General features: G+C 35.1%; 1 long non-coding RNA gene across 5 annotated transcripts; it reads right to left on the reverse strand.

Moving 5' to 3' along the window:
• Positions 1-1,814: 1,814 nt before the first annotated feature.
• On the reverse strand, positions 1,815-9,994 carry LOC123907483. Of its 5 annotated transcripts, none has more exons than XR_006809235.1 (4): positions 9,679-9,993; positions 9,420-9,553; positions 8,962-9,316; positions 1,815-1,915 (listed from the first exon to the last, which is right to left on the reverse strand). It is a non-coding gene; the product is annotated as an uncharacterized LOC123907483 (long non-coding RNA). The 5 variants fall into 5 exon arrangements; XR_006809234.1 differs by lacking the exon at positions 1,815-1,915 and adding an exon at positions 2,060-6,798; XR_006809232.1 differs by lacking the exon at positions 1,815-1,915 and adding an exon at positions 7,343-7,762.
• Between the last annotated feature and the right edge of the window lie 444 nt (positions 9,995-10,438).

Below are 10,438 nucleotides of genomic sequence, written 5' to 3' on the forward strand. Positions count from 1 at the left end.
ACCAGAAGAGGTGGTCTGGTAACAAACCCTCCTTCTTTGTCCATCCCTGCCAGAAAAAGTTTCCCTGGAGCTCACCCTAAAATTCAGAACAGGGTGCCTGCTCTGATGCCAATTGAAATTCCTGGCACACAGTGGACAGGTGTTGATCAAGATGTATTAACACTTGTCTGTTGTAGACAGATGTTGTTACAGGTGCACCAACACTTGTCTATAAACAGAGCACTTAACATAAAACAATAAAAACAATAAAGTAAATAACACACAAAAGTTGTTAACCCAGTTCAGCCTAAAGCCTACTCTGGGGGATACCAATCCAGGAATTAAGTCCACTATCAGCAGTATTACTTTGAAGCTAAACTCACCCGTTTACAACTTCTCACTTAATCACTACTCAATGACACTTCTACCTAGGAACTCCTAGATATGAGACCCCGTCCCAATTCCCACCTTAACAACATACTCAGCGTTGTTATTAAATTCAACGATTACAAACGGTGGAGACACACTCCTAAGAAACTAGGATTCACTCTTGCTTAAAAGCTTGCGAGCAAATCACACAACACACTAGAACAATCTTCGTACTTCAAAGCTTAGGAGAAGTTCACACTTAAAACTCAATAAACACAGGTCCTAAGCTTGCATCGATGAGACACAAGAAAGACTCACAATTAACACTCTAAAATCCCTAAAACACACGCTTTGTAAGACACGATTTTAGATGCTTGAAACCATATGCTTGCCTTCGTATTTATAGTAGTAGAATGACTTGGGCTTCAAGACAAAATTAGGGCTTCTAGAATTGCGGCAGCAGCTGATATACTTTTTGAAAATAATAGTTCTATTTTTGAAACACAAAAATATATTTTCCAAAAATATAATTCCTTTAGAAAATATAAATAGGGTTTGGCTGCCTCCTGAAACACATTAAACATGTGCGCCTTCCTCTGTAAGAAACCTTGAAACAATTCTTCAATCAAATCTTCAAAAGATTGAGTAGAAATTAAAACCCGCTAGCTGGCGCGCACAGATACAGAGACAGGTGTTGTTCCAAAGTGTACCACCATTTGTCACAACACTTAAGGTCAGCACATATGTCTCAACACTTGACTAAAATATGTTTTTGCAAAATGTAGCCAACATACAAAAACCCAACAAGAACAATAATTAAATTGAGAAGATATATACCAGTTAGCATCAATGAAGGAAAATAGATTTATGAATTTAGATTATGCATATAGTGATGTTAATTTTCCTTTAACTTTAATAACCAAAGCAAATATGTGTGATGTGTGGTATTTTGTTAGACTCCCTCATATATATATATATATATATTAAATAAATTGTTGTATATCTCTAAACTTTTATTTTTGAACTCGGTGGTTAACATTTTATTGTGTTAATTAAACGGTTCAATATTTATATTGTTCATTATTGTTATTCAAGTGAAGTGTTGCAGGAATATTTGTTGTCACTGAGGCATGTAAACTAGTTGAAAGTAAATTGAGGAGATGTCTTATTGAGAAATTTCATGACATTGAAGTATTTATAGAGATACCTATATGCTATGTGAAAGAAAAATTGTCGCTTAGAAATATTCTAAGTAGACCTGTATATGATTGTGATTCATGAAATATTTTTGAGACACCATAAATTAAAATATGGTATATTGTGGATTATCCATTTATTAAAATAATACAATGATGTTTAGTGAAATTGTGAATTATCCATTGTATTAAAATAATACAATGATGTTTAGTGAAATTCGTTTATGAGAAAATATATCTCTATGCGGAATTATAAATTGTCCTTATTATGGAGGCACTGTCACTAGAAATTATTCAAGTAGACCTAAATAAAAATTCACCTATGCTACCAAATGTGGGGGTGATGTCGCTTGATAGTCTTTCAAGTAGACCTGGTGAATTATATATGATGAAAGTCAGTTTGATAACATATGAGATATCACTTAAAGTGATGAGTCATTGTATTAAAATAATACAATGATGTTAATCGGATAAGAGCCAATAAGAATAAAATCAATAAGTGAATTTAATTGTTCTAAGTGAGAATATTGTCGCTTAGTTAACTAAGAAGACATGTATAGATTTATTTTAGAGAACAAGTTTATTGTTATAGACTTGAATAAATATATGAGATTGATTGACTTAGAGACGTCTTAGTCAATATTACTTGATGAAAGAAAATTATGTCTTCATCATTTGTGTAAAGTACGTACTGGAAAAGCCCCTGGGAAGAAATAATTTTGTGACACATCGAGAGGAATTGGACTTAAGCCATTTGAAATCAACAAGTGATAGGAACCCAACCTTTGTGATTGGAGATCCCATGAATAAGGTTCATATGGGTAAGAACAAGTTACTTGTTAGATCTGCTAGCACCAAAAATTAGTTAATTAATTTTTGTCTTAGTCCTTTTTCTATGGTGTGAGTGAGAAAGTGCTAGATTCTGCATTATTGAGAGGGTAAGCAATAAAGCTTTTAATGATTTTCATATCCCTTATGGGTGGTGTATGATTTGCAGAATACACTTGATGAAATCACCTATGTGAGTGTCAAGTGGGGCCGCTTGTATGAGATCTTGGCGAAATCTCTAGAGCACTCATGAATGAATCCAGGCACGCGCACGGCCTATACGCGCAACACAGCGGCAACAGCAAGAACTGTGGGGAGTAATGCGATTGGCAGACCGCTAACACACGCTAAGTATCATTGGTTCATATAGCTTGCTACACCAATGTTATTGTGTGTTAAGTACTATCAGTCTAGGACTGGTTCATATAGCTTGCTACACCAGTTTGATGCATTACATCAATTATGTTAATCCAGAAAATGTTTTTTGAATATTCCTCTAAACTTTAAAATAAATTGTGGGGGATTGTTGTATATTTTGACAAAATAATTTATTTTAAAGTCCTTTTAATATTATATAATTATCATCATTATTATTAATAAGTTGTTAACGTTTTACTTGGTCAATAAACATGTGTTGTTTCGTTATTAATAAGTTGTTAATACTCACTTACTCCTAGTTAATAGCTACATGATGGTTACAGTGAAAAAAAAAGTTTTCTCTCATGTATATATATTTGTACACCAGTTTGATGCATTACATCAATGATGTTAATCCAGGAAATGTTTTTTGAATATTCCTCTAAACTTTAAAATAAATTGTGGGGGATTGTTGTATATTTTGACAAAATAATTTATTTTAAAGTCCTTTTAAAATTATATAATTATCATCATTATTATTAATAAGTTGTTAACGTCTTACTTGGTCAATAAACATGTGTTTTTTCGTTATTAATAAGTTGTTAATACCCACTTACTCCTAGTTAATAGCTACATGATGGTTACAATGAAAAAAAAAAAGTTTTCTCTCATGTATATATATTTGTACGTGGATTAAGAAAAAGAGTGCATATACATGATTGATCTTGGGCACATAGAGTTTTCAACATAAACCAATATTACCTTTCCTTATAAATTGAGGTGTTATCTTCCTAGATTACATCACCGGTGTCTATTAATTCTTGTCAGTCCAGCGTATACTTCTACCGTACTTTACTTCCAAAACCAGTCTACTAGATATTGCACTGATTGTCTCTATTTCCTATCACGTCACTACCTTTTCTGTCGTACAACCTGATAAATCAAAACTAGCATCGCTTTGTGATGTCAGACGTACCACTGCATAATTAACACCTTATCGCAACCTTATATTTTTGCTACACGTCCACTCATTTCGTTTTCTAGTTGTTTCATGTCCTTTAGTCTTTTCACTGCTTCGCGTTTGGCACCGTGTTTCATCTTTCTCGTCATACTCCACTTATGGTGACTTAATTGATCTAACGCTAACCCTTACTACATTCACTAATGTTATCCGCGAGTCAACTCTGCTTAACTTCCTATTCTACCGACATTCTTCTAAAACGAGAATTGGATCTTGGCGGAATTTAGCTGGTAGGATTTTGATAAGAAATTGATTGAGACAGTCTAGTTACCAATTCAGTGGTTAAGCACATAAGGTCTTGAATTTCTAATACTGGGACTAATTTGAATCACTTAACTCTGGAGTACTTAATGAGGTTAAATAACAGATTAGCTAGGACAATTGATGTTTTTCAAAAGGAGACAATTCAATACGTAGCGAGAAATTTCAGCGTACACTGATTCGAACTAGTTGCTGACATTGGAATTTGGGAGTTGAAGACATTTTGTCAGAGATATTTAAGATGAGACTAAAATATTAGACTGACATGCTGATAAGGTTCTAATGAAGGATTTTCTAAATTAACTTGATCACTGTTCGGACAGTCGAGTTACAAGAAATGTTGTCTTATAATGCTAGTGGCAATACTAATGGAGTTATTTGTCTCTAGATTGCTTATAGGTATCAGCAAACAGATCACTAGAATAATTGGTAGTTTTCTGAAGGAACACCCGTGTTTATTGGCTAATACTCTCAGGCTTACACTGGTCTATTCTGATAACTAGGGATGGGACTGAAAAGGGTTTTCAATTAATATTGACCTTATTATTTCTTCTTAATTCTCTTGAACACGGGAGGATTTGGATCTTATCCGAAACTAGTTGACGAGATCTTATAAGGAAGGTTGAGTAAATCGATTGGTTAAACAATTTCGAATTTCAAGCACATGGAAGATCTAAGTGTTTTACCGAAACTGACACTAAACTGAGTCATTTGTATCTAGAGGGTTTAATGATACTGATTAACAGGGTAACAAGAATTACAGGACAAGTGGGAACTTTAAACTGGATTTACTCGTGTCCTTTTAGAGTAATAGAACTTTTGATGATCTGGATTGATCATTAATAATGTAACGGAAAGGCTAAAGATATTTTGGGCAGAGATCTTGAAAATAATACGTTAAACGTTCGTTTGACTGATAAATAACGAGAAAATAGGGAGGTTCTCATTTTATTTGAATTTATATGTCGAACATTGCTGATAGGCATTAAAGCATAAAAAGAAATAATTTTGTCTGAGGCATAATCAGACAAATTGGAGATCACGCCCATTTATGATTTTCTACAGCTTGCTGATATCAAATCATGCATTGCTCAATTCAACGAATTATACCTGGTTAGTGTTTCCATGGTTGGATGGCAACTTGTTCTCTAAGGTTTACACGCCACACAACTCGTCTCGACTTAACTATCATTGAACTACCAATCTAGTACCAGCTTACATACTTCCCCATATCTTATTTCGAAATATATTTCGTCACGTCCACCGTATCAGTTCTGGTCACAACTGTCTACTATAAACGTTAGGGTCTACTTCCTACTGATTTCAAGCTCATACTCCACGAGTTCTTTCTATCGGCAATTCTCTTAAGTTACGAAAAACTTGATTCTAATTTGAAATTTAGCTGACAAGCTCTTACAAGGATGTGTAACTGACTCTGATGGGTTTTGGCTGCAAGGTTTGAACACCTAAGGTTTTTGATGACTTATTAAGACTAATATCAAATTGAGTTTCTAATTTTAAGGTTAATTAAGTAACATCACTTAAGAGACCTACTTGAATGACTGGTATCATTAAGAGGAAATTCTAATTGTTATACTGGGTAACGCTTGACTATAGTGGTGTAGTAAGATTACTGGTTACGGGCTGAGAGGCTGAAATTTTCTCCTCGAGGACATCTGGTGTAACTCATTCTAAATGAATAGTACGATAGACTTACTTTAGAAAAACAATGGGATATATGTGATCTAGTTTGAATTCTCCAATAGAGGTAGTTAATGGGTCTGTTGACACTAAAATGAATTTCTGGACTGCACCGAAGATTAACAATTTTAGGAAAAGTTGTGGCTAACTGATTGTTAGGTCATACTTGGTCTGACATGTTACTGATAAAGGTTCACAAGGACAGAAGGGTAATTCTAGGTTCCGAAAGATTCACACAACACTTATGTGTCGGTTAGTTACTACTTGCATACTACACATTTCATTTAAACTGTGCTCAGTCTCCCAAGTCCATCATCTGTCTCATTGCACAATTCAGACTTACTATCTTCATTCGAGGGTCCTACTTCTATACTCCATTTCGATTCTATTTCGATCAACGCTTATTTAGATACTGGGTTTTCCTTTTTATCAGAATCCTCTAAATAGTTACGCCTGCTTCCAACATTTGAGCGCATCAATCTCTTGCACCTTTTAACATACCTCTTACTACTGCTACCACGTACTTCTTCCGAATTCTTTGCACCACTTGTTGGTGTTACACTACTTACTCCTGTGGCGTCGACTACTCCAGCTCCAATATCCGGTTCTAAGGATCTTTGTTCACAACTGCTTCTGAATTCGTGCTTCTACTGCGCTCTTACTACTTGACCTCCTTGGTCCACTTCGGTTCTCAACCGTAATACCCTGCCTACCATACACGATACTGAGTTGATCGGGCTCAGCACGCGATGATGTCAGCATAAACAGTCCAGACTCCAAAGGGTCCGTACTTCTTTGGATTGAACCATAATGACTCAGGGCAAGGTCCAATACTGGATCGACCTGCTCTGATACCAATTATAACACCCCAACTATAATGTCTAGAATATTTAGTCGGAATATACATAATTGAATCCGAGTACATTAAATTACATAATGACTTCTAATTATAAAAATCCACAGCGGAAGGAAACTAATGGAAACAACAGATTAATACAAAAACAAGGAAGAAGACAAATCTTATAATCGGATAATTCAAGCTCAGTCTCGACCATCAATTCCCACCTGGTCCTTGCTCTAGTAAACCTGACTATTTGAAAAAAAAACATAAATGGAGTGGGTTGAGACTACTAAGCCTCAGTGAGCTCCTACTACCCAACTACTGGTGACTACACCGGGTAATTGAAACTAATAGTTTCTATTCTTGTCTTAAATCTTAATGCATAATTTTGATAATTCATCCGTTGTTCACTTATAATTCATATTCATTAAAGAATACCATAAACATAAATAAAGGTGTAACACACAATTATTATCTTCGTGCATTTTACATAGACAACATGAGGTGAGTTAGGCTCAGGAGGTCTATCTAGTCGGTCCAATTCCCTATCGAGGGCTAGGACACGACTCCTTGACTCGTCTTATCGTCATGTGGAATTCCCTCTGGGAATCCAACCAGATTATCCAACTCCTATATCAGGTAGTCTCAGGTATCACCAGGATCACGACTTAACATTTTATTCATAAATGTGGTACCAATGTTTTAAAAATCGGACCGGATGTCGAACCGTTGTGGCCTCTGGTTCATGGTTCAACCGGTTCAATCGGTTCGACCGTTTTAGAACCGGATAATAAATAAATATATAATAAAATATAAATTATATATTTCAACATCAAACTCAAATTTCAATAGTAAAAAAAATAAAAATACAAATGTCTATTTCACTAACCCACATTTGAAGAAGACATGGCCCAAGCCCATTACACTAACCCTAGATATAAACGAAAGTTGCAAACTCACATACATATGCCAAAAGAATGAAAACACAGTGAAAACAGCCACCACTATCTATCTCTTCTCAAATTCATCTCTTCTTCTTCCTCTCCCTCTTCTCTCTCTAACCATTAACATGAATTAAAAAACAACAACACAAATAAATTGTTTCTTCATCTTTACTTCTATCAAAAACTTCTTTCAATTTCATTCAAAAACATCTTCCAATTTCACTTCTTCTTTCACTTCCATCAAATACTTTTGGGATTCTTGGATCTTATGAGAGAGTGAAAAGGGAATTAAAGATTTCAAATCAATAAATCTAAAAAATGAAAAAAAAAACAATAAAGATTGGAATTTTAGTGGAAAATAGAAAATGAAACAAAGAAAGGTCTTTCTTTGAAAGGACAAAGATGATGTTTCAGTGTGTTTTCATGCGTGTTCAGTTTCAGCAAAAAGAAAAATAAAAATGGATTTTTAAAAAAAAAAAAATTGTTTTTTTTTAAAGAGTTAAAAACCGGCCGGTTTTTCCAGGTTCCCGGTTCACCGGTTTTGCCGGTTTACACCGGTTTTTTACCGGTTCCACTGACTAGCGGTTCTGGCTAGTCATCCGGACCACTGAGGTGCCCGGTTCACGGGCGAACCGGTCGGACCGTCCGGTCCGGTCCGGTCCGGTTTTGAAAACATTGTGTGGTACAAAGGCCACCGAAACATTTCATTCTGAAATATGGCACAAGGCCCATAATCAATTCCATAAGATCAACTGATTTAATTCTAATAATCTTAACTTAATGGATTCCTAATAATGTACAGGAATCACCTAATCATGAGTTGTTATCCTACCCGTGCATATCCCGATCCAAGGGAACTTAATCATTACTTAAATAACACTATGTTCTTGTATGATTTCACCTATGGCTCATGGTTCGTAATCATTGGGGAACTCATTGCTAACTAACTAATCAGCCCCGTTATTAAGTGTTGATTCAATAATTCCTAGGTGTTTCGATCAAGATAAGATTACATTTAAGAATTGCAAACATTATGTAAAATAATTTAATGACCAATTGGAACTTAAAACGAGTGTTGTTCAGTAATAAAAGTAGTAAGAATTCATTCTCAAGTCAAACTCGGAAACATGACTCGTGAACGGATCCAACCAATTGTAAAATCAACACCTACAGTCCAGTTGATCATTGACACAACTTGCATACTCTTAAACATAATTTTATCGCATTAATGAGCTTTGGGTTTAAGCATCATCACAAAACACCTAATCTAAAATTCACATAATAAGCAATGGGGAAGGGTTAGCTTATTTATGTATAATTCATGTTCATCAATAAGGTTTGATGAACATTAGGAGTACAATGGGAATGCTAATACTCCAAAGTAATGTATCTATGACTTAATTACTAATGGCTCTACTTAATGGCCAATTAAATAATGTATTGCTAATACCTAAAGGAACCCACCTGAGTTTGATAGAGATTCTGAACTGTTTCGCATGCTTATAATCATCTGTTTGTGCCGCTCAAAATGCAAATCCGTAGTCCATAAAACACCAAAAAAAACCAGATTTTCTGCACAAGCTCTGCTACTGACTGCCAACTTCAAAAATGTTTATCGACCTCATCGCTCGTCGAAAAATCATGCAACAGGTACCACAACGACCGTATTTGAGTTAGCTATCCATGGAAACAAACGGTACCACAACGACCTCATCGTATTTGAGTTAGCTACTGACTGCCAACTTCAAAAATGTTTATCGACCTCATCGCTCGTCGAAAAATCATGCAACCGGTACCACAACGATCGTATTTGAGTTAGCTATCCATAGAAACAAACGGAATTTCAATCGGAATTACGGTTTATCAGATATGACTTGATTACTGAAGACAGGTCCAGACGAAAAAGTGCAGAATTTACTTACCTTAAAGTGCCAATAACACCCAAGAGACTTCAAGGCTAGCTATGAGCTTTTCCAACTCCTCCGACCCATTAATAGCTCTCTAAACCTTGCTTCTGACCTTCTCTTGCAACAATACTACTCTTCCACCAAACCCACTGGTTTTGACAAGGGAAAACATGCATTAAAATCAATTTATTGAACTATTAGTGAAATTGGGGCTTAGGGTTGAGAAATTTGCGTGAGATTGGTATGAAGGAGGTGAAAAAATAGAAGATCTTACCTTGTTCCACTTGAGCTTAGGAACCTAAGAAGTGAATTGCATGGTAGATTTGGGATTAATTTGAGGTTGAGAAGAAAATGGGTTGAAGGCAATTGTTGTTGTTGCTGCTGCGTGGAGAGTACGAAGAGTAGGGAGAGAAGTTGCTGATTTATTTTTATTTTTTAGAAGTAATCATGCAAGATTGTGAATCAATGAAGTGAGGATGAATTTCTTGATGCTCCATGGTGAGATGATGAGGGTGAGTCTCGTGAGAAGAAGAAGAAGTGGGGAGAGTTTTACTGACTTTTTGTTTTCTCTCTCTCCAATTTCACTTAAACGGTCAAAAATCATTTTACACCTTTGTCTCTCAGCTTGTCATAACTAGTAAGGGTCTGTTTGGTAAAAATAAGTTATAAGCTAGTTGATAGCTGATAAGTTAGCTGATAGCTGAAAAGCTAGCTAGCTTATAGCTGATAGCTGAAAAGCTAGCTTATTGAAATTAAAGTGTTTGATAAAATTAGCTTTTAAAGTGGTTATTAAATATAAAATTACATAATTGATAGTGGGTAGTTTATTTTTTAGAGTGAGTAGTTATTAAATTAAAGGGTAAATGTGGAATAAAGTGTAAAAAGCTATAAGCTATAAGCTCAAATGCTACTTGAAATAGCATCTGAAAAAAAGCTATAAGCTAGTACAAAAAGCTTGTTACCAAACACCTCTAATTTTTTGAAACAAGCTTATAAGCTCATATAATACTATAAGCTAGCTTATTTGTGTTACC

This window comes from Trifolium pratense, linkage group LG2 (genome assembly GCF_020283565.1).
Source record: "Trifolium pratense cultivar HEN17-A07 linkage group LG2, ARS_RC_1.1, whole genome shotgun sequence".
NCBI classification, from domain to species: Eukaryota; Viridiplantae; Streptophyta; class Magnoliopsida; order Fabales; family Fabaceae; genus Trifolium; species Trifolium pratense.